A 14,442-nucleotide genomic window follows, 5' to 3' on the forward strand; every position below is an offset into this window, starting at 1 on the left:
CATTTGCCCACTCTGCTGACCTGTTGCTAAAGGCGTACATAAGAACGGCCATAGTGGATCAGACCAAAGGTCCATCTAGCCCATCTACCGACAGTAGCCAATGCCAGGTGCCCCAGAGGGAATGAATAGAACAGGGAATCATCAAGTGATCCATCCCCTGTCAGTCATTCCCAGCTTCTGGCAAACAGAGGCTAGGAACACCATCCCTGCCCATCCGGGCTAATAGCCGCTGATGGACCTATCCTCCATGAATTTATCTAGTTCTTTTTTTGAACCCTGTTATAGTCTTGGCCTTCACAACCTCCTCTGGCAAGGAGTTCCGCAGGCTGATTGTGCATTGTGTGAAGAAATACTTGCTTTTGTTAATGTCATTTGGGGTGTGTGTGTGTGTGTGTGTGTGTGTGTGTGTGTGTGTTTTAGAGATACAGCCCAAGCCTTAGTGCTTAGGGGTGTCTAATTCCTGGGTTATGACCTTTGACAGAGACAAGGGTTACCATCTGCACAGTTCAGGGCTAGCTCTGAATTTGGAGTCCAGGATCCCCAAATCTTCGAGGATACTTGGGTTCAGGACTCTGGCACCAAAGTGTGAAGTGAATTACTCTGTTTGGGGTTTAAACAAACGTGCCCTGGGCTGACTTGCTGGGGGAAATTCTTTCCCTTGCAATCGCACAGATGGAGAAGAGTCCGCGAGGGCTAAGGTAGATAAGGCCATGGCAGATGAGTTCTGCCTGTGGTTTTCAGCTGGAGATATGCTCCAGAACTTGGCAATAGTTCTGTCTTTATAGGATGTGAACCGTAGCACTGGGGGAGTTAAGATCTGATGATAAAACTTCGGGGGGTGACCGGTCTAAGCATCCGGTTTAAATAAAACTACAGCCGAGTCCCTGAGACACAGAATGTTTTATCCTTTGGAAGGGCACAGCCGGATTCTATTCCCCACAGTCCCGCTGAAGAACTTTGCAAGATGCCCCGCTGTATCTTAATCGATCTTTCCTGCTGGCTAATTAAGCATCAGTTTTATTCAGCAACTCGGGACTGTGTAATTATCAGCCTGGGTTGCCCTGAATAATTGAAGCAAGCTGAATGCGGGAAAAGATAGGAGCCTTCAGAAAATGGGGCTACAGCATCTACAACAGAGGGGTGGTGTGGAAAATGATGTCCCTCCATATTTGAAAAGAAGGTGCGTTGCTCCCTGTTTCTCCTGTCAGTGTTCACCTGAAGCACCCCCACTCTGTTAGCAGATAGTCATCCTGTTGGGAAAGAGACGATTGGAGCAGGATTACCAACCGAAGCATTCGGAATCATGCGTCAGGTGTCACCCCGGAGGGGGAAAAAATCCGTTGAGATTGGTTTACAATATGGGATTTTAAAAATAATGAACTTGGGGTCCTTTTGTTTGGCTTCTGAGGTGAGTGTCTTGAAGTTTCACATCGCAGAGCATCTCTTTGCAACCCTCAAGGCAATAAACTCTTTTTTTTAAATGAAAACTGAATTTTTTGCATAATATAATTCCACCGGCCTGGCGTTTGAAAAATACCAAATAGCTTGAGACTCGCGATAAAATTGTGAGAGTTGGCAGTGCTGGATTGTTCTGCTCATTTAGCAAAGCAAGTGGCTTGCTACCCTACCCTACCTGGACATAAAGGAAGCAGGATTAGGGGAAGAGAGAATCTAGGCTGTGGGCTGAGCATGGAATGTGCTTTGTGGTAGGGTTTAGGAGAAAGTAACATATCAACATGCTAAGGACTCTGGTGCAGCCTTTGCAATATAACGGGGAATGTGCATGGTGTTTCCTTCTCCGTATGTACGGGAGAACATGTGGAGCCCACCCCTGCTCCCTTTGAAACCAATGTAAAACTGGCCAGGGCTTTAAGAGGAGCTGGTCTCTGGAGTTATTTGCAATGTGCTTGTGTGGAGACAGAAGCGAGAAAGCATCCGTCCCAGAGCAGAGGCTGCAATGCAGCATTGGTTTTCTGGTGGTTCTTCTCTTGCTTGCTGACGATTGGACAATAGTGTGTTTGAACGTCGCTGTTCTAACCTGAAGTGTTCAGAAAAGGATTTGTGGTAGCAGCTTACTGTAATAATAGCCACTTTCTTCTTTGAAGGATCTAAACAGATCTCGTTCTCAGGGAACGGCACGGGTTAGCCTCTTCGGGGAGCATGCTGTGGCTTTTGTGGTGCTTATTCAGGAAGTCATCTGCAGACGCGTTCAGGAAGCATCTGGGTCCTCGGCGCAGGCGTCGTTCTTTCTGCTTTTCACCTCTTTGTATCGTGAAAGATGACGCTGGGTGTAGCACTTGGTTATGCAGATTTATAATGGAGATAAGTCACCTGCTTAACCATGAGCTGGGGGGAGAGACATCCCTGGAAGGGAAGGGCCTCTTGCAGTGTGATTATTCTGAGCTGGGTTGAATAGCTGTTCCTGTAACTTGGCCTTCAGATTTTTATTCCACTGCCCTGCCAATGGTCTAATATTGTCCTCAGTGGGAGGATTGCCGTTGACTTTAACGTGCACAGCGTTGGGCTTGTGCTGCCTGTTGAGGATGTATAGAATAATGTTATAATTAGCTGGGAAGCAGCTTGCGGTATCTTTGTTTGAAATGTACTATGAAAAAGATTGTAGGCCATGGCGGAGGGGCTGTTGCCGTCTGACTGGGCCTGCCGTGTGGGCCTGCGCCGTTTTATTCTTTAAAATGTCTTTGGCTATTTAAAGGGACACTGTCATGTTGAAATGAAGTCAGTAACGAAAAAGAAAGCGGTCTTTGGATCCTGCTCCTGCCTCTCACAGATACGTGTACGCCGGGCCTGGCCTGACCATGTTTTCTGGTTTCACAATCGCGTTTTCCTATATGTATTTTCAGCTTACTCGCCCCTGTCTGCTGTGTGCAAAACCCACAAAGACAAAAGCCGCAGAATGACTCGGGGGAGAAGCAGGAGTGTAGCCCCAGAGGCTCGTGTCCTCAAAGGTGAACTGCTGTGGGAGTTAGGCGCCTAAATACCTTTTTGAGGATGTGGGTCTGAGTCGTCGGATTCATGGATCCAGGAGGTGCACGTGATTTGCGGGTGTAGCAACCCTTTCTCCACCTTGGCAGCTGAGTAGTACTTCTTCTGGAACGTGCCCAGTGTTCTGACTGAGTTCAAGTCCTCAATCTTCTATGAGTAGCTCCTTGAACAAAGTCCATGAATTTCACTCTCCTAGAGCAGTGGTTCTGAACCAGGGGTCCGGGGCCTCCTGGGGGGCTGTGAGCAGGTTTCAGGGAGGCCTCCAAGCATTAGATTTGCTGGGGCCCAGGGCAGAAAGCCGGGGCCCAGGGCTTCATGTTCCGCCACCCAGGGCTGAAGCCAAAGCCCGAGCAACTTTAAAAAAAAAAAAAAAAGTATCCGTGTGTTCTTCTGCCAGTGCTTTGGGATCACCGCCTTTAGTTGTAGATGTTGCTGGCAAATAGTTAATTGACCTGGAAGCAAAGTATTTATTGGTGGTGGTGAAAATCTGCTTGCAGAGCAGCCGTCGTGGAAAAGAGAAGAGAAGTTACGCTCTTCCACCTGGAACCCCTCAGGTTGTCAGACCCTCTTGTTTTGGGGACGGGTTGGCGCTGCGAGTTTGTTTCAAAGCTGTTTGCTGAGAACATCAGGCTCCTGTTAGGCTGTTTTGTTGCGCCAGTTGCAGGATTAGCACCAGATGTCCGACACCTGGGAAGAATTGGATACATGACTCCACTCAGGAGCCCATCCCTCCCCTGGTCCTTTAGGAAGAACAGTAACCAAAAAACTGTCTAAATGCCGAAGTGAGGTCATCTATCAGCAAGGAGTCAATTTATTTCTAGGGTGGGGGCAGGAAATAAGATTGATTATTAAAAATGGGGATAAATAATTCCTCAGTGGTCCTTTCTGAGCCAGTCAGGCGTGTAAACTCACTGTTGGAAGTGAGGTTTGCAGCCAGTGGAAACTAACTTTGTGCTGTTTTTCCTCTGTGAAATTGAATAATGTTAAAGGAGAGCCGGGCAGACCAAGACAGAAATGGAGAGAAAGGGTTAAATAATGTTAAGCACGACACTCTCAGAAACAAGGAAATCCAGCATGTATGCTGCAGTGCTACCTTTAACCCATCCTGCCATGATGAAGTGTAACATCAACAGACCTCAGTCGTTGTCGTCGGGTGGGATTGAACCTGGGACCTCTGGAGTTTAGTGCATGAGCTAAAAGCCAACTGGCTGTTAAGCAAACTCATAATCTCTCTAAGTGGTGTACACTGTGGTGAATACTGTACACAGTATTCATCTTGAATACTGTGTACAGATGTGGTCTCCTCACCTCAAAAAAGATATTCTAGCACTAGAAAAGGTTCAGAAAAGGGCAACTAAAATGATTAGGGGTTTAGAGAGGGTCCCATACGAGGAAAGATTAAAGAGGCTAGGACTCTTCAGCTTGGAAAAGAGAAGACTAAGGGGGGACATGATAGAGGTATATAAAATCATGAGTGATGTTGAGAAAGTGGATAAGGAAAAGTTATTTACTTATTCCCATAATACAAGAACTAGGGGTCACCAAATGAAATTAATAGGCAGCAGGTTTAAAACAAATAAAAGGAAGTTCTTCTTCATGCAGCGCACAGTCAACTTGTGGAACTCCTTACCTGAGGAGGTTGTGAAGGCTAGGACTATAACAATGTTTAAAAGGGGACTGGATAAATTCATGGTGGCTAAGTCCATAAATGGCTATTAGCCAGAATGGGTAAGAATGGTGTCCCTAGCCTCTGTTCGTCAGAGGATGGAGATGGATGGCAGGAGAGAGATCACTTGATCATTGCCTGTTAGATTCTCCCTCTGGGGCACCTGGCATTGGCCACTGTCGGTAGACAGATACTGGGCTAGATGGACCTTTGGTCTGACCCGGTACGGCCTTTCTTATGTTCTTAAGTGGTCTTGGTGCCACTAAAATGGGACAGAACACCACATTTAGGAGGTGTGTGGGTTACATAAACCCTGCAGTGGCCGTGGGACCCCTTCCTACTAGTCCTCCAATGAATTGCCCTGTTTTCCAGCCTTGCTACCACTCGGGGAAGCTCTAGCATCGATGTGGCACTTGGAGTATGTCAACACTGAAGCTGAGAGCAAACCTGGCTGGTGCTAGCTGGGCTGGAGCTGCAGCTCAGCCTCTTGAGCATACCTGCATAGAATGGGAAGGGACCTCAGGAGGTATCTAGTCCAACCCCCTGCTCAAAGCAGGACCAATCCCCAGACAGATTTTTCCCCAGATCCCTAAATGGCCCCCTGAAGGATTGAGCTCACAACTCTGGGTTTAGCAGGCCAATGCTCAAACCATTGAGCTATCCCTCCCCCTGGGTCTGATCTCCGGTGGCTAACCTGAGTCTGGAGTGGAGCCGCAACGTCCACACTGGTGGTTGTTAGCACGCTAGCTCGAATCTGCCTACCCGGGCTGGGAGGCTCTCCCCCAGCTGTACACTGTAGACATACCCTTGGAGGCCTTTGGCACGTTAACTGCTATGCTGTCTAGACCTGCTTAAGAAGGGTTAGGCAACCAGGAGGGTTTAATGCTGCTGCCTGGGTTTACCTAACACCCCTGGCACTGCTCTGGTACCGTCAGTAGGCAATCTGGTGTAGATGCAGCCATTTGACACTGTGATGAAACTTTTGCATGCACTACTTTGAGGTTTGATACCCTAGTTTAAGGAGGTGGTTCAAGGATGGTCTTTGCTGCTTTGTATCTCAACCTTAGGGTCTGTCTCCACAGCGTTTTGGGGCGAGCCTCCCAGTCTGGGTCGACAGACTTGGGTCTCGTGGCAGCACTCTAAAAATAGCTGCATAGGCAGTGCTGGAGCTTGGGCTGAAGCCTAGGGAGGAGGCCGGGCTCCAGCCCCAGTGAGTCACAACTTCTAACGTTCTCCTCCCTTGGTGTTCACACCTCATCTGCTAGAAGAGGGCCTCATCCTCCCTGATTGAACTACCCTCGTTATCTCCAGACTGATTCTTGCCTGCATATTTATATCTGCCTCTGGAAATTTCCATTCCATGCATCTGACGAAGTGGGAATTCACCCACGAAAGCTTATGCTCCAATACATCTTTAAGGTGCCACAGGACTCTTTGTTGCTTTTTACAGATCCAGACTAACACGGCTACCCCTCTGATACTTAACTTCAAAGCACTGTCCACATAACCGTTTGCCCTGCTGAATCCTGAATCTGTTGACCTGGGCTGGGGGATTGCCCCAAAATGCTATGTAGTGGCACCTTTAATGTTCAATTTAATTTATTTTTTTATATATAGTTTCCTTTGCATGACAGAACTGGTTTGAAAACTTTCACCACATATTTTTTCAAAAATTCCTTTATTTTTCATAGTTTTATTTTGCTGCCTTTTTTTTTTCTTTAGCCACTTCACCGAGTGGCTGAATCTGAATGCAAATTTTAAAAGAAAAAATCATTTGAAAACTTTCAAAAGCTTTCGTGTGCACATTTTTTTCCATCAGCTGTCTGAGGTAGCTGATTTTTAAAAAAAAAAACCTCCCTGGAACATGTTTTGCCGACAGCAATATCCTGTGTGCCTTAAAATATAAATACCTGGGAGTTTTAAAAATATGGATTCTCAACAAATTGTTCTGTCGTGGACTTCTTGTGTCCCCGAACTCCCAGTGGTTTAACTATGAGCTCCGGTTGTTCACGGAATCTATGACTGAATTCAAACTTGCAAGTTATTACTCCAGACCTTTAAGTACATGAGGGGCAGCGTGGTCTGGTGGATAGAGCATTAAACTGGGAGTCAGTAAACACGGGTTCTAAGACAAGTGTATCTTTGTATAGTGCGTGGAACTATAATCGGGACCCTTAGATGCTGCTGTAATAATCATACACATCTGTTTACACTGTAGATCACAAAGGCTTGTTCTGTTGTGTACTAAATACATTAGGGCTGGTATTTCTTTTTCAGTACAAGATAGTCACGTAGCGTTGCACATCTGACCCCTTAGATGGTTTCAAGTAGTGCATTAATGCACTTTAGCTAGCACAATCCTTAAATGCAGTAATTACTTTTCTTGGTGTCCGGCTGCTTTTCAAAGCTTAAATGGGCTGGCTACATCCCCTGTGGAATTCCAGAAGGGATACATTTTGACCCAATATGTTTTTGTGTTGGGGCTTCAGCCTCTCTAATGGTGTCGTTTACATAATTCCTTGCCAAAAGTCTGTCATCGACTACATCAGTGGGTTTAGAATTGTTCACACGTCGTCTTAAACTTCCCACTTACTCTATTCTAGGGCCGTAGCCAAAGTACGATATGGTCAGTCTCGCTTCTTGTGTAACATCTATTCAGTTACATCGGGGTGAACTTGACCTCATCCGAGGAGAACTTTTTATAGCCGGATTACAAAAGTGTTTATAACAGTCTTCCAAACGTCCGTAGCCAGAGCTAGTGGGCACTGCTTTAATAAACGTCTAATCAGATTAACTACATCTGTTATCTTAATTTCCAATCTTGTTTTAAAGTTTTGAAATGAGAGTGCAGGAGGCTGCAATTTCAGGGTAATTTTGCTTCATTAGTGTAACTGCCTTCTATGTAATTTTCACCAGTATGAGGCTCATTATCCTGCATAACATGCAATATCAAGATAAAAGGGAATTTAAGAATGTGACCTGGTAGTCAGGCAGATAATCAAGCTCTGCACATTACCTTCAAGGCTGGACTGGCCCCACTACATCGTCTTTAATTAGCCCAAGCGCTGTTTTTCATCTGTCCCTTATTCGGGAGGCTGAAATTTGTTTCACTTGGTGGTGGGATTTCGTTCAGCATGAGCAATGGTTCAGGTTCATTTTAACCACTGGATATGGATTTGTCTCATGAGGTACCTGAAAAGTCATTTGCCACCCTATAAATATCAAAAAGTTCTTGACCTGCATTTTCTGTCCTTGCAAACCATCTCTGTCATTCCGGCACATTTGCAAGGACATGGAGAAAATCATTTGCAAAGGAATTCCTTCCATTTTGCAGTGTCAACTTTAACGCTAACCGAACGTTTTCAAAAGGTCTGATACCATACAGAGTTTCTGTTTTAATTTGTGAGCATCCTGCAATCTATTCCGTGCTGTATGTGGGCCTACGACGGAGAGGATGGCTCCGTCATGTTCAAACATCTCAGAGCCAAATTCAAACCAGGTGCAACCTGATTGATTTATACGTGGGATGAATTTGGACCCCCGCACTCTTCCAGTAACAGTTTGGTGCCTTCCGGGTTATGATCCTTTCAGTAATTTGCATCATTTGCCATTCCAGCTGATAAAATTACCCCTGTTTCCCATCCATTTCCTCGTGGATGCATTGTTAATCTGAAACCTGATGCCTGTAAATGATGGAGACTGGGTAACCAGAGTCTTTGCAGAGCCGCTGCCGCTTCTGTAATGTTTAGCTGAGAAATGCATTTGAAGTGGTTCATAAGCTGGCCTGGCTAATAACTCTCTCTCTCCCAAATTCTTCCCCCCTCCCCTCCTTTTTTTTCCCGCTGCCCAAAATCTTGTTCAGCATTGATTCCCCTCCCCACCCCCAACATTAAAAACCAACAGATATTGTGCACCAAACAAATTAGACTCAGCCTTGAAATATCTATTTAATATCTGTGGTGATGTTAGTGTTCTTAATTGGACAAGAAAATGCAGGACATTTGATTGTAACCTGACTGGATTTTACGGTTCCTGCCGAAAATGAGTCTGAGAGGAAAGTGGGGTTTATATTTATAGAGCTTTTAAGGCCAGAAGAGAGCATTCAGATCATCAAAGCAAAGCCTCTGCACAACACAGGCCACAGAATCTCAGCTGGTGATTTTTGTATCTAGCCCAATAGCTTTGTTGTCTATTTGACTCATTCATTAGCGATTGTGATCTGTCACCTGCAGTGTCAGCTGGGGAACGGGGTCTTGTCCGGCAAGTCTCAGGATCAGCTGTGGCAGACAATGGGGGTGGAGGGTGCGCCGTACCTTGCAGTGCTGATCAGTAATTTTAGGACCGATTCTGATCTAGCTCTCTTTCAGTCAGCGGCGTTACACCAGTGTAAAGTTTAGTCTTGTGATTAAGGCACTGGGTTTGGATTTTGGAAAAATGCGTTCCATTCCTGGCTCTGCCACTGACCTGCTGTATGACCTTGGGTGTGTCACTTCACTGCTCTCTGCCTCTTTCCCCTTCTGTAAAGTGGGGCTAATGATACTGACCTTTGTGAAGGGCATTGAGCTTTATTGTTGAAATCCTCTAGATCAGTGGTTTTCACACTATTTTTTTTTCTGGTGACCCAGTTGAAGAAAACTGTTGATGCCTGCGACCCAGTGGAGTTGGAGACGAGGGGTTTGGGGTGCAGGAAGGGCCTCTGGGTCTGTGGGGGGGCTCAGGGCTGGGACAGGGGATTAGGGTGCGGGGTTACCTCGGGCGGCTCCCGGTCAGCGGTGCAGCGGGGGTGATAAGACAGGCTTGCTTCCTGTCCTGGCACCGCAGACTGCACTGTGCCCCGGAAGCGGCCAGCAGCAGGTCTGGCTCCTAGGTGGTGTTAAATGGCATTAGGAGCTTATATATCGGCTCAGCAGGATTATTTTTATCAGTAAATGTCACCATACACACACAGCGACAAAAAAAATACTTCTTTTGATAATCAGAATGTACAGATAGTTTAAAAAGCGACTTGAGAACGTAATAGAGTTTGATTTAAGGCTATGTACGTCATGTTGTGACATGTGATGTTGACAACTTGTGTTTTAAGGCTTATAATGCTGTGACTCATTGAATCTCAAAATGAGCGCCATTAAATAATTGTCTGATTCCCCTCTGTAACTTCCTGTGAATGTTGAAACTGATTATATTAAAAAAAAACCCATGTTGTTCTTATCTGTTGAAATGATGATAAAAAATGAATTCTTCCAAGCCTACCTATGTGGGAGCTGAGCTGTCTTGAAAATCTAGTCATTCAGTTTCCCATCTGCAAAACAAAGACGACTCTGCTTCATTTCTGTAGGGCCTGTAGGTTGCTACTGGAATGTTAATACATTCGAATCAGGCCCTGTATGTCTTTCGGGAGCAAAGTATAAACGTTTTGCCGTAAAGTGCAGCTTATGTATAAGTTTAATGCATAACCTCATTGGCTATATGGTTGCGAGAATGTTTTTATTTAAATAGAACAAACTAGCAGAATCCTCCTGTTTTGGTACAATGCATGCACTTCTGATTGGGTGTGTCTGGCTGGGTCTTGGCTACATGCTCAGGGTTTAAATAATGTTTAGGGTTTTCCCGCAGGCCAGATTGCCAGTGACTTTGGGGTGTTTTTAGCCACCTTCCGCAGTGAGTCACTTGCTGGTTTGAACGAGTAAATGGTGGATTCTCTGTAACTTGAAGTCGTTAAATCAAGATTAAGAACATAAGAACGGCCATACTGGGTCAGGCCAATGGTCCCTCTAGACCAATGTCCCATTTTCTGACAGTGGCCAGTGCCAGATCCTTCAGTAGGAACGAACAGAATAGGGCAATTATCGAGTGATCTATCTCTTGCCATACTGAGGACCTCAGTAACTCAGCCAGAAGTTATGGGCCTATTATACGAGTGGGTGGGTGAGGTTCTGTGGCCTGCGATGTGCAGGAGGTCAAACTAGATGATCTTGGTGGTCCCTTCTGACCTTAAATGCTATGAGATATGGGGAAGGAAGTGGTATATAGCAAGCTAAGTGGGGGGAGGAAATGTTCATGGGAGATCTTTGTTAAAATTTTAGCAGTGCCTCGCTAGTTCCTTGGCTTTATAATGGAAATCAGATGTTTCTCTGGGTTAGACCTTTGATTTACATGTCACATCAAAGTTTTCTCCTTGTAACAGAGAATTTTTTTTTATAGTTTGTTTTACAGCCCAGACGCTAAATCATTTTGGTGGCTATTCCCTTTCTTACCCCCTTGTCTATTTTCCCCCACTTCTAATGTAGATTGCTGCTTCACTTTCTTCCCCCCCGCCCCCGGAGCGCTCAGCAGTACAGGGCAGCATCTTTCCTTCTTCATAGGGGACCCTTCCTGCTGCTGATGGCTAAACTAAATATAGAGTGCATAGGAGGAATGGTTAAATGGAGACAAAAATAACCGTGCTAAATAAAACTACTGTAATAGGACACACAAGGATAAATGATGTTTAATGTCTTGTGAAACCTAGGGATTGTCAGCTACCGCTGAGTCTTTGGGCCTGATTCTGATGTCTCACTGGTGAGCGATTTAATGTGAGTTAATTCCCTCGTACAGCTGCAGTGGTCTGAGATCAGGATTGGTCCTTGGTCCTTCACGCATCCCATTGGGTACGTCGTTAGGGTGTAACAAGGCAAGTCAGACACTTAGAATTTTTAAAGTTAATGCTTTATTTGCAAGAATCAATTGTTGCAACATAACTCTTTTCAACCAAAGAAATTTCCTGGTGGCTGGTCTCCGAGGGCCACCAGTCTCCTGGTCCAGGCAAGCATAACTACTTGCTGCCTATCGACATCGTACTTTAAAGTCCTGGGAATGCTGATGGGAGTAGCCCACCTGAGAATAAAAATGAAAACTGGCCTCTTGCTCCATTTTCCTATTGTATTTCACTGACTGGCAGGAGATGATTTTCCCTGACTACTTTGCTAAATTCCTCCTTTAGCTCTGCTTCGCTGGGTACGCTTTGGGAGACTGTGCGTGGCCTACGCATGGTTACAGACACAGCTGTACTTTCTAATGGAGTGACCGTATTCGACATTCGGGTTGTCAGTAGGCAAATTTTGGAGGGGATTTTCCCAGATTGTCACATTTCTCAAATGACTCCGCACGTGAATGGAAAGGTCCACCCCCGTGATCACCTTTTGAATTCGGTTGGCACCTCTATAGAAGCTTCCATGCAGGGATCTCAAAGCGCTCTGCAAACGCTGGTAAAGGCATTTCACACGTGGTGAAACTCTGTGCAGAGGGTCAGCAAAGCTAACCACTTAAATCTCCCTTTAAGCCTGCTTTTGAGAATTTAAGTGGGGGCATAGGCATTGGGCTGACCCTTGGCACAAGGATTCATTTCACCCAGGCAGAGTAAGCAACTTATCCAAAGTCTCGGCAGAGTCAGGAATTGGAACCTTGATCTTCTGACTCTCAGTCCTGTGTCTAGACCACAAGACATCTTTCCTCCTGGACTTAAAAAAAAAAAAAAAAAGAAGAAAAGAGGGAAACTAACTTTTCTTCTGCACTTACTCTTTCTAGAGTGAAAATTATCAAAGTGTGAGACTAAAAACATACATTGATCTAATGAGATTTGAGTTTTCGACTGTTGCTTTACATTTAAAAAAAAAAGCAATTTTTTTTTTGTAAATTTGATAAGAATGAAGCTAATGTAAGATTGCTGGTCCAGTAGGAAATGGAACTCAATTTTACATTTTTAAAACCCATTTTACTGTATTAAAAATGACAGAGGTTAGAAACAAAGCTCTGATACGTTTATTGAACTGGAATTGAAAGTGACAGAAAATCGTTTTGGCCCCGGTGCAGTAAATGTTATCACTAAAACATGTTCAGGGGAGATTAGGACAGTCTCTCAAGCACAAGAGACAAAAGTTCACAAAACAAGAAGTGATTTTTTTTTTCCCTCCGTCCTTGTCTCAGAATCGTTAGCTGCTCAGGAGACAAAAATCTCTCTGCTCTGGGAGGATGTTGAGCCGGGCGAACGGAGATATGAAAATGTCTCCACTCTCTGAAAGGAGCTAGGATTGAGAGGACAGAGTGGACCACTTCAACACGGCCCTATAACAGAGTTTGGGGATGAGGTGAGGGCCATGATGATGAAAAGCAAGATGGTCATCGTGTGCAAAGGCAAACCCCACCAGTGAGACTCGTGAAAGGGAAAATTCTGAGCTGTGGGATACTCTGGGGGGAGAAGATGCTCTTGTAGTTGCTCACCTGTATTTGTTACCCGGGTTGGTTGGTTTGTCCCGTCTGCTTGTTGTGTCTTTGAGACAGTGACCTTCACTATACAAACACAGTAAGTGCCTGGCGCAATGGAGACCTGGCATAGTTGGCCTCTAGGTATTCCCAGAATGTAAATATTTGAATGTATTAAGATAGTGAATATAATCAAATCTTATACTTCAGGGCTTCAGCCTGCAGTGGTCAGGAAGACTTCCCATGTGGCGCTCCCCCGGCCCCCAAATACACAGTTGACCTAATTCATTCTGGGGTTTTTTTTATTTTGTGTTTTGCCTACCTCTGAAGTGTCAGGCTGGACACCCAGCACCGGATGGGGAGGGGCAGTGCTCTCAGATGGCCCAGAGAATCCTCTTTCTTAGATCCCAGGCTGGCTTGTCTTGCTCACAGACAGACTGACTGCCACATTTGGGGTCAGGGAGGAATTTGCGCCTAGGTCAGATTGGCAGGGGCTTTGGGTTTTTTCTGCATTCCTCTGCAGCATGGATGTGGATCATCTGCTAGGATCATCTGGGCCTCTTTTTGCCTAATCAGTGCCCTACCAGTGCAGGGGCCTCAGACGTTGGTGGTACCCAGGTCTCTTCTTGTCTTTGTCTGTGGCACACAACAGTTTAGTCTCCCAAGGACTGAAATGCTTTAATCTAACTAAAATAATTAGGTTCAGCAGGAGGGGGGATCTGGGTGAAATTTAAAGGCCTGTGGTGGACAGAAGATCAGAATAGATGAGCTAATGGCTACTACTGGCCTTAAGCTCTATGAAATCTATGTTTAATAATGATAGTTAAGGCACAGGAATGGGGATCAGGAAGACTGTGTTCTATTCCTGGCCTCTGCCACTGACTTGCTGTGAGACCCCGGGCAAGTCACTTCACCGTGGGTTCTCGTCTGTCAAGTGGGATAATAATGCTGACCTATTTTGCTCGGCTGTGTGGCTTCTTGAAGTGTTAGTGAAGCGTTTTCAGACCTCGGCATGGAAGGTGCTGTAGATGTGGTGAGTATTGTAAAACTGACACTGATATCCTTCCTTGTCTTAAAGACCTCAGTCCTTCCTGAGATTAAATTTTGCAGAAAAGTCTAATTAGAGTGATCCTGGCGCCACCATTCTTGTTTCTTTTTGGCTGGTCAGGAGGAGGAACCTTTTGTCTGAGTCAGAAAGACAAATTGTAGGTGATGGTGGTTTGCAAATTGTTGGTGATGGTGATTTGCAACTGTTCTTTTGAATTTCAGGTGAAAGGGGTGGTTGGAATTCTGTCTGTCTGCTCCTCCTACAATGGTCAAAACTCAAGGTGCCTCACACTCTAAAACTGAGCTTTCCTGGTCTGTTGGGTACTCTGCTGTGTGGGAGCCTGGGTTTAATTTCTTTGCTTGGTCCTTCGTTTCTGGGTTCCACTGAGCTGTGGGGGAAACTGGCTTCATCCCGGAAGGGAACATAAGGGCCTTGAATTGTTAAACAGCAACAATTCCTCTTCTGATTACTTATATCTAAGAGGAGT

The 14,442-nt window shown here is 45.4% G+C and overlaps 1 protein-coding gene across 3 annotated transcripts in view; it reads left to right on the forward strand.

Annotated features, from left to right (window-relative positions):
* The window catches only part of SKAP1 (src kinase associated phosphoprotein 1), a 228,351-nt gene that overhangs the window by 11,039 nt on the left and 202,870 nt on the right, over nucleotides 1-14,442 (forward strand). The window lies entirely within an intron of this gene.

The sequence above is a fragment of the Mauremys reevesii genome, linkage group 27 (genome assembly GCF_016161935.1).
Source record: "Mauremys reevesii isolate NIE-2019 linkage group 27, ASM1616193v1, whole genome shotgun sequence".
In the NCBI taxonomy this organism is placed as follows: domain Eukaryota; kingdom Metazoa; phylum Chordata; order Testudines; family Geoemydidae; genus Mauremys; species Mauremys reevesii.